At 53.1% G+C, this 19,357-nt stretch overlaps 1 protein-coding gene across 6 annotated transcripts in view; it reads right to left on the bottom strand.

Annotated features, from left to right (window-relative positions):
- Window positions 1-19,147, bottom strand: part of ADARB1 (adenosine deaminase RNA specific B1) — a 116,780-nt gene extending 97,633 nt beyond the window's left edge. For 2 of the 6 annotated variants that reach the window (XM_061423496.1, XM_061423506.1), the window contains exon 1: window positions 18,981-19,132. The gene's annotated coding sequence lies outside the window, so the exon portion shown is untranslated. Of the gene's footprint in view, window positions 1-18,980 lie in introns of all 6 variants that reach the window. The other 4 variants (XR_009737558.1, XM_061423483.1, XM_061423520.1 and 1 more) reach the window with 4 other exon arrangements.
- Between the last annotated feature and the right edge of the window lie 210 nt (window positions 19,148-19,357).

Below are 19,357 nucleotides of genomic sequence, written 5' to 3'. Positions count from 1 at the left end.
GAGGAGGCAGCAATGATGGTCTGGGGGAGGGTGGCCCACCCCTGAGACCGGCCCCTCAAGTCACTGTGCAGGAGGGGCTGGTCCCTGTCGAGGTCACCTGCCTGGCCATGCTCGACACTAGGGGCGTCGGTCTGACTAATCTGAGATGAAAGAGGAGCAGCCTGTAGGCTAATGATAATGTCGTCCCATAGGGCTGGACCGCCTCTGTTCTCCACAAGCCCATCCATGGGTATGGGGGCTGTCCCCACAGAGGAACCACAAGCCCGTCCATGGGGCGTGGGGCCCTCCCCATGGAGGAACTTGAGCCAAGAAGAGTGGGCGCAGGTGACAGGAGGCCATACCCGTTAGCCCTGCCAGGCCTCCCCAGACTATCTCCCTGCTCCTTGCAGAGCCTGACTCCAGAGACACCCTCCCAGCCAGCGGGGTGGCGGCAGGGCTCCTGAAAGAGATCGGTCCCTTGCTTCCCCTCAGAGCAGCCTCCCCAAGGCCAAGGAGCCAGCGGAACAGTGGCACAGCAGAGAGGAGAGACAGAGGGTACCGGCCCCTGACAGGAGCCAGTGGTCTGCTACTTGCTGCCAAACCACCCCCAAGCCAAACACAGGCCCGGGAGAAAGCCCCCAGTGACCCAGGACTGCCTCTGGTTTCCAAAAGCTCACATGCCAGGGCAGGGGACAGACAGCACACGTGCCTCCAAGCAAATGGGGCACCTTGAGTGCTCACAATAGGGGTGGGAAGACCAGGGGGCCAGCGCGGATGGCTGAACAGGGAGCAGCAGCAGCCCCGTGAACACCAGGAGACAGCCATTGCCCACGGGAGGAAGAGCAGACACTGCGGCCCTGGGGGGTGGGGGGAGGGCGGCTCTGCGCCAGAGCAGCATACAGGGCAACGGAGGGAAGCAGGCTCAGGGAAGACTGTGAACTCCTGCCGACAGAGCGCCCCCCTGGTGTGATGGGAAGTCACCAGGAAGGCTCCCGGGCAGGATGTGCCCCCAGAGAGATGCCTGCAGAGGCCAGATGAAGGGTGGGCTTCTCGAGAGCAAGTCCAGACCCAGGAAGCAGAGGAGGAGCACCCACGGCCCGGAGCGAGGCTCAAGCGGGAGACGGGAACTGGGAGGAGAGGATGACAGCCAGGCTGAGACACAGCGAAGCTGAGAAGAGAGCTGAGCACATGGCCAGCTGGTGGGGAGCAGGGGTGGGCAGGAGAGGCCCCAACTCCAGAGCAGGAGGGAGGGTGGTCTCGGGCTGAGGGTGGACAAGAAGATAGGCTGGCATGGGCCACTGTCCTCAACAAAGACAGGTCCCCAGGGGCTGGAAGAGCCACGTGCAGGGATGGCGAGGCCACCTGACCACAATAGCCCAGGAGATGCTGACAGCGGGGCCAGGAGGCGGGAGGCACCTGTGCAGAGAGCCCCCAGGCTGGCACTTGAGGGACCTGCGTTCACCTGGGCTGGGGTGAGGGGACAGGCCCCACCAAAGCAGACACGCTGGGGCTGCTTCTCCGGGCAGGGGGTGTCCCGACCAGTGACCACACCAGCCCAGACGGCAGTGGGGCACTTGGCGGCAGTGGAGGCGAACCATCCAAAGCAGGTTATCACCCCAACCCACAACTCCAAAGCACCCTGGGGAACGAAGCCTAAGCTTTCCAAACTTTACCGAAAGATTTCCCACCCTAAAGGTGATTTCAGCACTAAACCAGCACTGGCTCCAAAGGAGGCTACAGCCTTTGGGAAGCCCCGCCCTCGATAAAGACAGGCAAGCGGCCCTGCACTGGCTGCTCTCCTGGGCCTTTAATGAGACACATTAAAGACTGTGTTTAAACCCAGCTGCTCTCAGAGTTGTGAAACCTACTTCTGGACATTTCTGAACAAATCATTTGATTTATTCCATTTCGGAAAAGAGCCTCACTTTTTATATACAAAATCACCAGAAACTCATCTTAACAAAAAAGACACTATATGCTAAAAACAAGGCACCACCTCTAAGAATGCTTTGAATAAAAGCGTTGCAATCACATTGAGCAATACAAATACTCAGATGAGTCACAAGTTGAGAAGGCAACTAAAAAGATTGTCCTATGAAACGCCGGAAGGCAAGTTATTTCATCAGATTGTATCAAACCTCTTCTGGGCACCGTGTACAGCGGGGACACGAAGCCCAGCCCCAAGGTGCCCAGCAGGAAGGACATGGAGGAAGGAGGTTCCGGACTGTGACTGAGAAATCCAGGAGGCCTGCCTGTACCCTGCATTCCCCAACTAGGCCTGTACCTCCCCAGGCCCTGGGCCCCAGGGCCTCCTCCCAGGGGTGGCTGTGCCCTCGCAGTGAGACCGCAGCCCTGAGCTTGCCCACCGAGCCTCCCCGTGGAGGGCAAGGCTGGTCCCAGGGCTGCAGAGTCAGAGGACAGAGAGGGGGGCTCCAAAGGTGGCACCGTGAGAGGTCCCGCTTCTCTCTCTCCCAACTGATAGTCAGGGATGCCAGTGCGTCTGGAAAATGGCCAACCGGAGGGGAGCTGCCCCGGGACAGCAGCGCCCAGGGTGTAAGAGGGCCCCACAGCCCAGGTCCAGCTCTGGAGCTGCCCGGGAAGTGGGAAGGAGGCCAGCCTCCAGCGGCTGCCCCCACCTCCGTGCCCAGCGCCCAGCAGCCAGGGTCTCGAGGTCCTTCTTGGCCAGAGTCACGTGCGGGTGGGTGTGACCGCACAGGGTGTCGGGAGCCAAGCTTCCTTCCTCCCAAAGACCTTACTTATCTCAGAGCCTCGGTTTCCTGGTTTTCATTGTGCCTATTGTGTAAACACAGGGGTGGGGGCAATCTGAGACTCCCCAGAAGGGTGTCACAGGCCTGGAACAGACCACCTCGTGGACTCTAGGAAGCAGGACAAAGATTCCCTCAGCTTTAGGAAACTCAGTGACGGTGGTTTCGGCATCTCCAGGACCCTGGATCCAGCTTCGGGAAAAAGAACCAAGAATACAAATGTGTAGTGATGAATGGCTGCCACTTCACAGTAGGGAGAGGCTCTACTCACTAAGACACATTAAATAAGGACACAAGAGTTAGGTTTGAGCCATTGGAGCCTCATTGATCTCCCCCACCTCATCCGCTGTGTCTGGTACAACCTCTAACTCGTCCATTCTTCTGGTATCTACAGAAGGATGTTTTGTTTTCATATTCTGTGATACTATTAGTATCTGACTTATACGTTTAAGTACAGATAAATAAGATGTATCCATTTAAAAATCCAATAGGACCACAACAATGGAAAATTATTTCTGACAAGGGTTCTTGAATTCTGATTCTAAGATTTAAAGGTAGTCTGTGAGGATTCAACCTTCAGATTAAGCCTGCACCCCCAGAATTGTTACTTTCAAAGACTAAATTCCAAGGTGTAGCTATACCCCCACCAAAATATATTTAATCCCATGAAAAACACTTTCCGTCACATCCATTTTTATAGTAAATCCTCTTCATAAGCCAGCTGCAATACAGTCAGAAGAGAAAGGAGAGCCAGCTCGCGGAGCGTTTACTAATGGTCACAAGTCACCCATGGCAGAAGGCTCTCGGAGGTTCTGTCCATCCTTGACACTGAGGGCCAGACCACACCTCTGGACCAACAGCTGGCAGCAGAGTGACCCGTCCTTTCTTGGAAGGTTCTTCTGTGCAGACGGACACTCAGGGGCCAGGAGCCAAGGCCTACCCATGCTGTTCTTTCACACATCTGACTTCCTCATATCCTCCCGGAGAGGCAGCAAAGTTGATCTCTGAGGTCTTTTAAGATCCTGAATAAATAAACTACAACTGATTGTTCTTATTAAAATGAAATACTGACTTTTCAATTAAAGACAAACTAATTGTGCAAAGGATTGAAAAACAGAAATCACAATCAGCTTAGCAGAGATGGGGAGGTAAACTGGCAAGGCCCGCCGGCTGCACCCTAATTTTCCAGCTGCCCCCAGGCCGGCTGCTCACAATCAAGGTCTTCTCGCTCCTCCTCCCCACAGAAGCCTCCTCTCTCCTGGCCTGTGGCCCATGGGCACAGGGACCTGGCCCCCACCTCCTCCACCTCGCCTGGTTCCAGAGCTCCCAGTGAATGTCTAACAAGGATCGGTGGCTGGGCTCCCACCCTCAGAGCAGCCGAGCTGCCAGGGCACAGCCCCATACACCCTGATGCTGTCCAGAGTGAGATGAGACCACGGTGCTGGGGAGCAGCCCGTGGACACCTGTGCCCCCCAACCAGAACTGTAGTGGAAGACCACCAGCTCATCCCCGGTTCCTCCTCGGACAACAGGCCATAAAGAACGTCATTTCACTAAACTTCTTCAATTAGTCTACTGACCAAACCCTTTAAAAACACTGATCTTTCCTAACGTAAAAGTCACCAGATGCAATTCTTTCCCTTTTCCTGGTGAGATTTTGGTAAAAGTAGAAACTGCTGTATAAGTAGTTAAGGTAATGTCAACTAGCATCGAAGCAGGGGATTTCAAAACTGGAGCAGTGGAAGGAATTGGACTAATTTAGGGTTGATTTAAGATAACACCAGCGGCAAAGACAAGTGGATGTCTAAGGAGAAAACTCACAAGGATGATCAGATCAGAAAAACACACAACTTAAAGGTATATCAGAACTTGGGCTCTATGAAGAAAGAGCGCGTGCGTGCTCAGTTGCTCAGTCATGTCCAACTCTGCGGCCCCATGGACCGTAGCCTGCCAGGCTCCTCTGTCCGTGAGATTCGCCAGGCAAGAATACTAGAGTGGGTTGCCGTGCCCTCCTCCAGGGGATCCTCCTGACCCAGGGATCGAACCCGCATCTCATGGCTCCTGAATGCAGGCAGATTCTTTACCAACTGTGCCACTGGTGAAGCCCACTATGAAGACAGAGACTGAGTCTTTTATTCACTGCTATACCTTTGGCACCCAAATACCTGACACTGGTGGATGTTCATTAAATGCCGACTGAATGACTGAACAAATAAATGAAGGGAAAAGGCCCTAATTAATACTAAGGAAGATGAAAAGCTGCATGATTATAACATGCTAGCAACCCCTCAGATTTAAAGAAAGTCACTATCCGAGAACCCTCACTGTTTTCTAGTAAAGTTAGTGCCACAATAGTAATCATGAGTCCAATGTTCAATTCTTCAACAGAGCTCACTGTGACCCAATGTCTTACCTTTTCTATACGAGGTGGCCGGTGGGAGAGAGGAGCTGTGAACACAGGAAAGAATGCCAGGGCTCCAGACGGGGCAAGGACCCCGGGTGACTAAGGTTAGACCTAGGGCGTGGCTGCCAGTGGACGGCCAGGAAGCACAGAGGATGTCTGAGATGGTCCCATGAGCCACATGGGTGTGGCCATCAGTCAGCAGGCTGCCCACCAAACTTGGCAGCTGGGCCAGCTCCTACCAGCTCGAGAGGACTGTTATATCTCAGGACCATCAGCCAATAGCTCATCAGTATCCTGAAATAGGTGATGGTGAGAAGATTTACGCTGCGGAAATTGGCAAATGCTACAAATCAGGGCTTTTTACACCAGCACCAGCACCAAAGAAAACCATCTGTTAAACATCGATCAGCACAGCCCTGCAGGTACCTCACAGTATGCACACCATGTCTCAAAGGCACACAGGACAAGGGGGAGAGAAGAGACACATTCTAAGAGAGAGAAAACATTAAAATAAATAGCAAGTTAAATAGCAAATTAAATAAATTTAGTCAGGATACAATGACTAATACAATACTAAATACATTTCTGAACACTGGGCAAAAGGCAGAGCAAGCAACAACTGAGGCAACTGGCTAGCCAACCAGAAAAAATATTAGATCCTGGCCTCAAACGGTACAGAAGCAGATTTCACGTGGATTAACAGGCTGTGTGGAAAACAACAGAAAACTGCTGGAAGAAGAATGACTCCTGAAACAGGACAGTGTTCTCAGGCAGATTCAAAACCAAGTCATAAAGGAAAAGACTGGCAAATCTGAACATTTAAAATTTTTAAATTTCTCTTTGGGCTTCCCTTGTGGCTCAGCTGGTAAAGAATCCGCCTGCAATGCAGGAGACCTGGGTTCGATCTCTGGGTTGGGAAGATCCCATGGGGAAGGGAAAGGCTACCCACTCCAGTATTCTGATCTGGAGAATCCCATGGACTGTATAGTCCATGGGGTCGCAAAGAGTCGGACATGACTGAGCGACTTTCACTTCACTTTGGAAAAAATAATAAAATCAAAAGATCAAGAACAATCCAGGACAACCCTCCTGCTGCTGAGAAGTCCCTACCTGTGCCTCTGGAGGTCACTGCCTCTGGGTCACAGGGTCTCTGCCCACTGGGTCCAGGCCACCCTGATGCTCCCACTTTGGAAAGAGCCATGCCCCTCTGCTGAGGGTGCAGGTCACACGTCTCCAGAATGCTCCATGCCTGGTCCAGATGGCCAGAACTTCTGGTAAGAAGGCATGAGTTTCTCGTTGAGACGACACTGACCCTCCCCTGGGACAGAGTTAGGACCATACACACGCTTCCCTGTCTCCTTAGGCCCCTCCAGGCCGAGACCCCCTCAATTGCCTGGTCTCTCGGGATGTGGACATGTGAAGGGCCTGGCCTGGTGTTTTGGGGACGTCCTCTGTGGGGCGGGCCTGCACTGTGCCCGTGCCCAAGCAGGAGGGAGGGCACGAGGGTGACCTGTCTTATCACAGGTGACACTGCCCAGATCATCGGGTGGGGTGGTGTCTTGCTGACTCTCTCCACTCTAAAGTTACTGCTTTTCCCTTTTCAATAAATAAGTAACTTGGGGAACAGATACTTTGAGACGAGACAAATATCCTGTTTCTCCTCAAACTCTCACTAATTTAGCATGAGTCCCGAGCCCTGCCTAAAGTAATTATTACCCTGGTGTCTGCCTCTCGGTGATCCTGTGTCTTCATTCCTTCCCCGTTGCTTAGCTGGAACTCTTTGGTTCCCCTCTCCTTGCTTACTGACTGCTGCTTACGTGCACCAGCATGGAGTGATGGGCTTTACTTTATTCTACAGGTTATGAGCCACGCCATCGCCATGAAGGTCCTCGCTCAGACCCACCAGCTCTGCCCCACCCCCTCCGTGTGGGCCGGTCCCTTCCGGGCTCCTCCTTGCTTCCTGCACCTAGGGCTTTCAGTTGCATCTTCTTAGAGGAGCCCTGCTTCTCTGATCGGAAGAGCCCCTGACTGTCCTTGGGGGATTGGCTGAGGAGCTGAGTGGCCTGGGCTCTGACATTTATTCTCTCTGCCCATCTGTGCACACTGACACCTGCTTCCAGCCCAGTGCCCAGGTTCCTCTGTCCCCTCCCCTCGTCCGCACCTTCCTTCCGGATCCTGTCCCTACCACACACTGGCTGTCCCACCTTTGTGAACACTGCACCACTAACCTGGCGCTGGGAGAGATAGAGAGACAGATGGTGTGCAGCCCTTACAGAACCCAGAAAAGTTTGTTTTCCAAAATCCAGCTAATCCCTCCCCACCCCCACTGTAGCTCCATGACTGTCTGTCCTACACGGAGCTTTGGTTCTGTCTGTGTTCCATTCTGGGTCCCGCACATCCTGGCTGACGCTCATTTATTTTGTCTTGGGGTCTGTGGTTCCCAGACTTGGGCTGTACTGAGAGGGTCGCTCAGAGAAGCCCCGGCCAGCCCTCTACCCTCCTGTGTCCCCGCTCCTTCCCACCGGCCGGGGCCCCACCCCACTCGCCCTGGCTTTCCTTTTTGGTGTCCCTTCCGCACGAAGGCACAGATACACGTTTGCTCACTTCAAGGGTGCTCACTGGCCACGCTCCAGTGCTTGGCCCAACTCCCTTCCTGTATGTTCTGGAAATCGCCTCAGATCAGAGACCAACACCTCCACATAGCTCGTTATGGTGTGGTCACCCAGAGCCCATCTGCCTGCCCCTGACTGCACAGTTAGGTCACTTCCATCTGTATTTCCATCTTATTAGCGGTGTGTCCTCGGGCTGAATTCCTAGAAGAGGACTGCAGTGTCAAAGCATGAAGCCCATGGTGTCTGCAGGCAGGGTGTGGATTTTAACAAACCTCAGAGTTCCTCCTAGACGGCTTCTGATGAATGAAAGGAAAAGCCAGACGAACACTGGGAAGGGCTCCTTGGCCCAACACTCGGCCCCGAGGGCGCCATCACATCACAGTACTTCATCCCAGAATTAACGGGTCCACACTGCTCCGGACGCGCAGTGCCCCTCGCAGCGACAGGCCTGAGTGTCCCTGGGGTCCCGAGAGCGGCTGTGCCATCATCCCAACCCCACCCGAGAGCCGGTTCCCACAGAGATGCACCCGCTAACACTCAGAGCACACTGTTCACAGAGGCAAGAGGCAGAACGCATCCAAACGCCCGTCCCTGGTGGAGGGTAATACAGGCATGTGCCCCTCACGCAGCAGAGTCCTAGTCGACCACTAAAAGGGACAAACCACTGATCCACTTACAGCACAGGCGAACCCCAAAAAAGTCACGTGAGGCGAAAGAAGCCTGATTCAAAAGACTCCAGGCTGCACGATTCTATTTACGTGAAATGCTCAGAAAAGGCACACTTAGATAAACAGAAAGCGGATCAGTGGTTGCCCACGGCTGGAGGTGGGAACAGGAATTGACCACAGACACAAGGGGCACTTTGGGGTGACGGCGACGTTTTAAAACTGGACTGTGGTACTAGCTGCACAACTCAGAATTCATGAAAAGCGCTGACTTGTCCACTTACCGGGGGTGAAGCTCACGCTAGCTTTTAAAGCAAGAAAGCAAAGCTTCCCCAGGCCCTGCCAGTCCCTGTACTTCCTGCCCACGACCTCCAAGCAGGCCACAGCCTGGACATGCAGGCCACAGGCTGACGGTGTGCACCATCTGTCCATCTGTGTGGCTTCTCTCCCCCTCCAGTGAGGCTGGGCGGGCTCCTGGGGTTTGTGCCCGTGAATAGCACACGCCGGCCATGCAGCACTTCCCTCCCCAGCTGCTCCCAGCAGAGCTCTGGCCCCACGAGTCCTGAACACCTTACCCAGCTACACGGCTAGTGTGTGGCTCAAAGCCCTGGTGACCTGAAGGGAAAGCCCTGCTTTTCCTACAGTGAGGCTTTCAGAGAGAAATGCTGAAAGCCATCAAGCGCCTCCTTCCCAGCTGTGCTCAGGGAGAACTCGAGGGGCACTGGCCGGGTCACACAGCACCTGCTTTTCCTGTGGAAATGTCATCAATACCCTTGGTTTCACTGGAGGGTAAAATTAAAGAGTAGAAAGCATCACTGTGAAAACCTGAAAACCCAATCCTCACCCAATTTAATTCAACAACTAATACAGTCTCGTCCCCAGAGACTGAGAAAATAGAGAGAGGGCTCATCTGGACTCCCCAGCACTCCAGTATCCTTGCCTGGAGAATCCATGGACAGACGAGCCTGGAGGACTATGGGCCTTGGTGTCACAGAGTCAGATGTGACAGAGTACAATCCAGTCTCGTCCCCAGAGACTGAGAAAACAAGAGACGGGGTCATCGGGATGTCCCAGAGACCAGTCCTGTGTCCTGAAGCCCTCCTCGCCCTCCTTCAGGAAAGCTGTGGGTCCGGGAGGTGACAGGACGCCTCATGCCGAGCCCAGGCTCTTGTGCATGCACAGTCACTGGGTGACTGGCACCCCGTGCTATCCTCACAGGGCTGTTGTTGACAAACACTTGTTGACAGCTGACTGAGAGCTGTCAACTCTCAGAGCACTCAGAATTTGTCACCTGACTCCCAGGTACAACAGCTTTCTAGGAATAGCGTGACCTTGGACATCGCCAGCTTGACCACCCTTTACACTCAAGGACCTGCGGAGGAGACGCGGGAGGAGCCCACCACGTGGCAGTGGGGCTGGACCAAGTGCCAGCGCCCCATTCCGGTACCCCCTACCACTGGCCCCCCTGCCAAACAGCTCTTACATGACGTTCCTTCCAACTTTTAAACCCTCTGAGCCTCCACCGTGAATCTACTTCATTTTATTTGGCTGCTTTTCTGAAATCTCCCAGAATTATTCAAAGTATCCTCACTTTCATCAAGATGTAGTTAGGAATATCACTTCTCTACAACGGATACTGTTAGTTCTTATGAGAATGCATTTCAATCCACCACCTGAAAGGGGTTAGCAGAACAGAGCTATTTTTTTTTCAAGTTGAGAACTCTGTGTTTAACTGCTATATTGCACTTGATAGTTTCAGAACAAGTTTGAATGTTTTGTAAATGTTTCTGTTCTACAGAGAAAAGCACAGAAATCTGGAGATAACACAGACATATGGGCCGTAAATATATGACTGATTCACCAAGTACAATGGGACCCATTGGTGGGGGGAGGGCAGCTGGGGGTGCAGTATGCTCGGGTGGAAAAAAATATATTTTCAGAGGCAGACAGCCTTGTTTCGGATTCTACTATCTACATTGCAAGTGAGAAAAACTTATTCATTCATTCAGCAAACTGTGATTAGTGCCTCTATCTGCCAGGCACTGTTCTGGGCCCTTAGGATAAAGACAGAATTAAGATCCCTGCCTTCCTGAGGCCTCCACTCTGCCAGGCAGGCTGGTAAAAGGAGGGGGGAGGGGGGAGGGCAGATGAACAGAACAGGCTGAAGGGCCCACAGCAGGGGAGAGGGGGAGGCAAGGGCATGGAGGAGTGAAGCCATGGGACAGCTGGAGGGGGTGGCCAGAGGGGAGGGCAGGAGAGGAGGCCTGAGGTGGGGGCAGGTACAGGGCTCTAGTACAGGCTTGAATCTGGCTGCTGGTCAAGAACGGACAGGGAGAAGGGAGAAGTGGGTAGGGCAGGCGGGAATGGAGCGGAGGCTGTAAGGTAGCTACTCAGGTGAGCCAGGTAAAAGGGGACAACCATGGTTCCATAGAACAGGAACCTTCTGAAATTACCTTCAGGAGTAAACGAGATTAAACTGGTTCTACCACACCTGACACATAGCAGGAACTTAATAAATGTCAGCTAAATATTATTAAGTTATTAATAATAATAAAATTAAATTATTCCGCTTTCCCAGGAAGTTACTGAGCCTCTTCTGCCAGTTCCTGATTTGAAAAATAGGGGCAATGAAACATCTACTGTGAGGAAAGGCTGATGGAAGCAAAGTCCTGCCCCACAGAAGTGTAAGCACACACGTGCCTGCCTTTCACAAACAATGCATGTTATGTCTACAGATCACACCTAAGTATGTACAAAGAAATACTCTGCACACCTCACAGCAGGGGGAAGTGAGGTGCAGACTCAAACCAAACCCACCATAAGCTGACGTCCATGACTGAGATTCCCCACCTCGGACCCTCTGGCCTCAGCGGCATCGGATCCACAGCTCCAAGAACCCTTCTTAACCCTCCTGGACCCCGCCCCCCAGACCCCCTGCGTCACCAAACCCTGCTGACTCCGTGGACATCTCTGCCCCTCCTCCCCAGCGGCCCCACACGGCTCCAGCCAGGTCTGTCCTCCACCACGGCCCCCTGTCCTGCTCCAGGGCCCCTCGCCCCTCTCTGCAGGCCCTTCCCAGGCCCAGGAGAGCCCCCACAGCTGGCATCACCACACATAACCCGATGGAGGCTGCTGGCCTCCCTCAGTCACTCTGATAAGTGGCCACCACGTTGGGGCAGGGTGTCTGCCCCCCACCTCCACCTGGCTGGGTCGTCCCACAGGAAGGCTGGCTCCCAGAGGCAGAGAGTGTCCCCCTCCACGAGTCTGGCCAGAGAATGTCCCCAGCCAAACCTCCACGTCCACAGAGGGCAGGGGGACATGACCAGCTCCCCCTCGGCTCCCCCACGGCCTGAGGACAAGGGGTCGGGGGGACTCGTGTGTTTCATCCTATTGACTGAACCACTGAGAAGGCTGACATTTTGGAACTCCAAAACCTAAAAACCCCAAATAACCACACAGAGTACAAATCAACACACAGGGCAGATGTTCTACCATTTCACCAGGCAACTGGAAGTGAACACTGCTGCCTCAGGGGAGCTTCAGCCCACACGGCCCAAAGCAACAGTGCCAGCCTCCGGGCGGTGGGGGCAGCCGGCTCCGGCGCACCTCCCTCGAGAGCTTTCAGACAAATAAAGGGCAAACCAGAAGCCAAGTCTGGTTAGCCCTCTGCGCAGGACTGGATTTGGTGAATAAAGGTGCCAGCACTTCTAGTTGAGTTAATGGTACTTCTAGAGACAAGTGAATATTTTTAATAAAGAAAAATGCCATTTCCACATGTATCTTTCTGTAAGGATACCCCAAGGTATGTTTGGCACCACAAGCTAATAAGAAACTAGATCCTAAGTCCTACAGCACAGTTCCCAAGGTTCCTGGACTGAGCACAAAATTATATTTTATTTTATGCCCTCCTTTCAAAGGGGCAGTGTGTCTCTTAGCAATATTCTCGGAGGCTCCCACGCACAGAAGTCCCGCCTCGCTCCGGGGTGGTGGGGTGGGGGGGCTGTACTGCCCTGCCACTCCACCCTGGCCACTTCCCCTCTTGCTAGAAATCTGTCATATCAGCCCCAGGACACACAACAATCACTCTACCTGAAAATTAACAGTAAAAGCTCCCTGAGCCCACAACCCTCCAGTCACTGTCCCATTACTCTGGCCCCTCCTGGGGGTCCTCCACACCTGATGCTCTCCACCCACCACAGGGCACCGCCTCTTATTAAACCCCAAACCCTCCTCCTCTGTGGACCCAAAGCTCCCAGGCTCAGTCCTCACCCTGTCTACACCCAGGGCCCAGCCTATAGTCTCAAACACCAGCAATATACAAATGACCCCGAGCCTCTCCTTGAACCCAACCCTAAAATTCTGCGCCGACCCACACACCTCCACTCAATGACTGATCACAAAGATAACAAGCAGAGTAAACCCTCCTAAATTCCGTCAGTGAAATACTGTTTCAGGCCCTTTACATCAGCTTGGCTATCGACCCACGGGCCATGGAGGACCAGGCGTTGCCATTCCTCCTAATCTACAGAAGAGAAAACTGCAGCACTGGACGGCGGCAGAGGGAGCACAGGCTGACACAGCTGGTGGGCCAGGGTCAGAGACAGCTCCGCTGGCTGGCTGCTCTGCCAGCCAGCACCTGGGGGCGTTTCTGGGCTGTTCCACCTCAGAGTCTGCCAGCAATCCCCACCAGCAAATATGCCAGGGCTTCTGGGCCCTAAGACCCGAGTTTTCCCTCATTATCGCGACTTTGAGGTGGGGTGGGGGCTGAGCAGTCACTCAAGCCCAGCAGTTCCGAGGAGGCATGACTGAAGGAGCTCCCTACCCTGTGAGCTCCCTACCCCGTCAACGGGTCAGTCCACAAACCATTCGAGGACCGGAAACCTCTCCTTAACACCTGCTGGTAGGACAGAAAGCTCCCAGCCTCTGGGATCGTGTGTCCCGAAGCTTGGACGCGCCCCAGAGACGGCAGCGGGACAGTCAAGAAGGGCTCTTCTCTCAACAGATGGTGACAGCACAGCGCACCCAGCCACGGCGCCAACTCGGAGGAACTGAATGCTAAAGGTGAAACACAATTGTATAATCACCTTATTTCACTTTCATTTTCCTTCTACATCAAATGAGACTGGGATGGTTTTAAAAGTCTATTCGTAAAGTCTGAAAGCTATCTCAGTGGGTGTAAGTGAGCACACGCACACAAGTGACAGGAAAGCACTGTGTCACAGGCACATGGGCAGCATTTTCTGATTCAGTACAAAATGATGCCGAAATCGGTGACCCAGCAGGTCACCATGGCCGGGCTGCTCCCCTCCAGCCCGGGGCAGGGACGGGGGAGTCCGCCCTTGGCCCCTGATCTGTGGTCTCCCTGCACCGAGCTTTACGTACACATAATGTGGGAGACCGGAGAAGGCGATGGCGCAACTCCAGTACTCCTGCTTGGAAAATCCCATGGACGGAGGAGCCTGATAGGCTGCAGTCCATGGGGTCGCAAAGAGTTGGACACGACTGAAGTGACTTAGCAGCAGCAGCAATGTGGGAGACTGAGAGTACTGCATGCCTTACAGATGATCACAAGAATTTAATTAATATATGTGAAGTGCTTAAATGGCCTGGCACACCACAAGCTCCCAATAAACACTGCTACATAATGGCCAGAGCAATTCTTTTCAAAGAGAAAGCAGATCGTGTCATCTGTTGTCCAAAACTGTGACGCCAACGGGGACTGCAAGCAGGCAGGCAGGCAGCCCCAGCAAGGCTGAGACTACCGTCTAAATTCCACACCCCAAGCCAGGTTCCGCAAGCCACAGCCAGCCGCCAGGCTCTGGGCTCACTTCCTGCCTCCCTCCCTCCCTCCCTCCCTCCAGGCCACACTGGGCTCCTGGCTATCGTCAGCACAGGACAGGAAGCTGGGACGTTGGGGCCAACCTGTGAGTCCAGAACCTCCTTCACCAGCGCCCAGCCAGGCGGCGCCCAGCTCCCTCCACCCTGAGCTCTCCCCATAGACCTCCCAGCCTGCTAGCCCCATCCCCATCCCAGCAGGGCACTCAGGACTTTGTAAATTTTACATTGGAATATAGTTAATTTACAAAGATATGTTAATATCAGATGTACAGCAAAGTGATTCACTCATACATAAGCATACATCTATTCTTTTTCAGATTCTTTTCCCATATAGGTGATTACAGAACATTGAGAAGAGTTCCCTGTGCCCTACAGTAAGTAGGCCCTTGTTGGTTATCTATTTTATATACAGCAGCGTGTGTGTTAATCCCAAACTGCTAATCTATCCCTCCCCCTACTTTTCCCCTTTAGTAACCAGCCATAGTTTTGTTTTCTATGTCTGGCCATCCATTTCTGCTTTGTAAATAAGTTCATTTGTATCTCTCTTTTTAACTACACATATAAGGGATACCATGCAATATCTGTTTTTCTCTGCCTGACAGTTCACTTGATATGATAATCTCTAGGTCCATCCATGTGCCGCAAATGACATTATTTCGTTCCTTCTGATGGCTGAGTAACATTCCCTTGTATTCGTGTACCACATCTTTCTGTCCATTCCTCTGTCCACGGACACTTAGGCTGCTCCCATGTCTTGGCTACTGTAAATTATGCTGCAGTGAACACTGGGGTGCACGTATCATTTCGAATTGTGCTTTTCTCTGGCCAGGACTTAGGGCTGGAGCTGGAGTTTACGATCCTTGTCTCCTCCAGAATGTGAACCCCTGAGGGCAGGGACTACCCTTCCGTGTTTACCGCTCTGTCTCCAGCACCTAGAACAGGACCTGGCACGTGGTAAACACTTGTGGGATGAGCATGGGAATGAAGCGAAACTGCCCTCCATGCAAACAGAGCATCACTGCACTCTCCGAAAGAATACCAGGCCCTCTCAGCTACTTCCCCCAACTTCCTGCCCTGTCTTCATTTTAAATCCACCACAAACACAAACTGAAAACCAAACTCGTTTTTTGGTACACTCCTAGAACACAACACACACATACAGGAGAGCAGCTGGCAGTACTAATCAGACGACCAAGAATACAGCAAGGCCAGGTGAACACCTCTGTCCACACTCCAAGCAAAACGTAACCTCGGAAAGAAAAGTCACTCTCGGAACAAGAAAATCTTAATGACTTCAACTTACAATTTTTAAATGAAATTGTCTTTCCTACCTCACATATTAGGAACACACTTTTTAAAGGTTTTTTTCTGTTTTTTCTTTTTTTCAACAGCAGCATTACCAGGGGCACTAGTGGTAAAGAACTTGCCTGCCGATGCAGGAGACAAGAGAGATGCAGGTTCCAGCCCTGGGTTGGAAAGATCCCCTGGAGGAGGGCATGGTAACCCACTCTGGTATCCTTGCCTGGAGCATCCCACGGACATGAGAGCCTGGTGGGCTATAGTCCATGGGGTCACAAAGAGTCAAACATGACTGAAGTGACTTAGTACACACAGGCATTTCTATCACACCAAATTTCAGATTCGGAAATTTGTGTTTAGAAATCTGACACAAAAAAACATCAAGTTTTCCAATAAAATCTGACCTCTCTAAGCTCTTCAGTTTCATATGAAGATTGACTTTTTTTTTTTTTTTTGCTCCACCACTCGTATAGCAGGATCTTAGTTCCCTTACCAGGGATCAAACTCAGGGCCTCAGCAGTGGGATGGAGAAGACAATGGCGCCCCACTCCAGTACTCTTGCCTGGAAAATCCCATGGACGGAGGAGCCTGGAAGGCTGCAGTCCATGGGGTCGCTGAGGGTCGGACACAACTGAGCGACTTCACTTTCATTTTTCACTTTCATGCATTGGAGAAGGAAATGGCAATCCACTCCAGTGTTCTTGCCTGGAGAATCCCAGGGACGGGGAGCCTGGTGGGCTGCCGTCTATGGGGTCGCACAGAGTTGGACACGACTGAAGTGACTTAGCAGCAGCAGCAGCAGTGGAAGCACCAAGTCCTAACCACTGACACCTCCAGGGAATTCCTCCAACAATTTTTCTTAAACAAGTTTTTTATAGGCTGGATAACTTCACCTATTAATCTTGAAAATGTACTTTCTAACTATCTCCAACCTAAATATTTAAATAAATTCCTTGGTGCTAAGTACTTACATAGCTCATCACAGCATTCAAGGGAATACAAACCAGCTCTTAAATAAACCTTACAGCTAAGGAATTTTGACAATTAATAAAAAATGATTAGTGGATTTTGTTTGCACACTAATATATAAAAAAAATTCACTGCAGTACTTTTAGCAGATATTAAAAATTATATTAAAACATACACATAATCATGAATATTTTGACTACTGCTGGGACAATCCACAGTCAAATGACCACAGCAGTGGCAGGGACCCGAGTGGCTGGGGTGGAGTGGAATGGGGTTTTCTTATGTGTTTATACCTTTGTGCATATGCATGCTCATACTTTCACATCTATAAATAAAAATTTCAATAGTATACATTTTAAAATTTTATAACTAAAAGTACAGATGTAACTTTTAAAATGTAATACTATAACACAGTTTAGTAAAACAAACTGCCAGCTTTCAAGCTTTTTTGAACTCTGCCTCATTTGTTCAGCACTGTATCGAAGGAGCCTAAAACAGTGAGCAGCACGACACAGATAAGTACCTGCCAAGTGAATCAGTCTGCTTCATTCGTTCACCAGATAAATATAAATTTAAAGAATGTTCCTACTCCAACCTAAAAGCAGTTGAGATACTTTTACAACCTGTAAATTTACGGAGGACTGGATTCGCCTATAGGCTGAGAAATTTCTTGAGGAAGCTGTTACTAGCTAACTGTCCGTCCTTCACCTCCCAGGTCAGAACTGACCTCATGAGCATGCTGCATCTCCAGAGCCATGTGTCATCACTTTCTCAGAGCTGGACCAATTTTCTTTTCACCACTGCCCCCTGCAGAAAGCCTTTTTTTTTTCCCCTTCCACTTACAGCTTCAATTTTTGTTGAAGATGTCCCTGAATACACTCAGTCTCAGGAACATTCAGATGTCAAACAGGATGCCACTCAGAGATAAAGTTCTCCCTGCAAAGCAGGGGTCAGTCCCTGCCTCCACCCCAGAAGGGCGGGCTCACCACCCAGCTGAGCCGCTCTCAACCAATACTTTACAGGCCCTGCTGTGGGTGGCATGGGGAGGGGACCCTGTCCCTGGAGGGACCCTGCAGGGAGGACAGCAACTTCTCACACCCAAGAGGAAGGGTACCAGCCAACCTTTGCATTTTCCTTCTCCCTTTCCCCTCAGGGAAACCCTCAGCAAGCAGGTAAAGGAATCTCAGCCTCAGAGAAACCACGGTATCAAAAGACACTGCTGGAACTGCTCCTAACACATCCCAGGTTTTGGAAACTGTAGCTCTAGGTGGCACCTTTTGAAGGAATAAAATATACTGTAAATTTAGGAGAGATTAAAGAGAGGTAAATAAATATTCCTATTCTCAAAACTTAACTGATCATCATCTCAATTAGGGCACTAAGAGTAGAAAAGTAAGTCTGACAACCAAGCCAGTTTTCCTTATACTTAGAGGGCTGAATGCTAACCACTATTGCTTGTGTTGGGGAAAAAAATAAATAAATAAACGCCCTTATCATTAGTAACAACCCAAACCTGCTGGCTAAAAATATGAACTGCGAACCAAACACGGCGCTGTGGGTCTCGCATATATAAATCGGTATTAGAACACATTTCAGGTTCTCCAGTCTGTATACTGGGACTCCCACCCGTTGTAGCGTCCACAGCCCATCTTGACACCTTCCCCCAGACCCGTTCACAGCTCGGTGATTTTCCTACTGCAGACCTGAGCACGACAGAATTCACCTCGAGCCCCCAGTAGCCTCAGACGCCGGGCACCAGCGGGAACTTCCCCGCCCCGCGACGCCCGCGGCGAAAAGCATCCCACGCGGACACTGCGCCCTAGCGAGGGGACGCGGGCCGCCCTGGCGCAGCCTCCCTTTCCCCGGGGGCGCAACCTCCCCCGGGGGTGCCTCTCCCCTCTGCGCAGCGCAGGGCACCCCGCGCGGACACGGCGCTCTCCCGAAGGGGACCCGGGGGCCGTCCCAGGAGCAGCCTTCCCTCCCTAGGGCGCAGCGCATCCGGAGCAGAAACAGCACCCCCGGGGAGGGGACAGGGTTGTCCCCGGGGGCGCAGGCTCCCCTCCATCCCGGGTTCGGTGTACACGCGCCGGGGCGCAGCTTCACTCTGGGAACGCAGCCTCCCTCCATCCCGCGGCGCGGCGCGGCGCAGCGCAGCGCATCCCGCGCTTATGCGGCGCCCGGGGAGGAGACGCGGGGCCGTCCTAGGCGAAGCCTCCCCTGGCGGGCGGCCGCGGCCCCTCCGGACAGGGCTCGGGGCAGCACGGGTCCCGCTCGAGCCGCACGCCCGGCGCGGCCTCACCACCTGCCCGGCGGCGCTTACATAAACGCGGTCGCGGCGCTGCCCAGCGCTGCCCGGCAGCGTGGTCGGGCCGTGGTGTCCGCCCGCGGTGTCCGAGCCCCGCCGTCCCCCCAGACCCCGCCGCCCTGCCGCCCCCGCCAGCGCGCCTCACCTCAGCCGCGGGCCGCTCAGCTCCGCGCAGCTCAACGCCTGGGCTCGGACAGCGAGTCCGCGGGACTCTGCTCGGGCGCCGGGGGCTGCGGCGCGCTGGCCGTGGCCTGGCGCGGCCCCGAGCGCGCTCCCGAGCGCGCCCCCGAGCGCGGCCAGACCGGCCGCCGCCTCAGCCGTCGCCTCAGCCTTTGCCTCAGCCTCCGCCCTCCGCCCCCAGCATCGGCTCCGCCCTCCCACCGCCCCCGCCGCCGGCCGCGCGCACGCCGGGGAGCGACGCCAAGGCGCAGGAGGGCGCGCGCACGCATGCCCCGCAGAACCCTGCCGGTAGTACGCGGAGGATCGGGAGGACGCGGCGCCAGGGTGGGGATGGGCTCCGGG

This window comes from Bos javanicus, chromosome 1 (assembly GCF_032452875.1).
Source record: "Bos javanicus breed banteng chromosome 1, ARS-OSU_banteng_1.0, whole genome shotgun sequence".
Taxonomy (NCBI): domain Eukaryota; kingdom Metazoa; phylum Chordata; class Mammalia; order Artiodactyla; family Bovidae; genus Bos; species Bos javanicus.
Note: the sequence above shows the minus strand (reverse complement) of the source record. Positions and strands in the feature narration are given on the sequence as shown.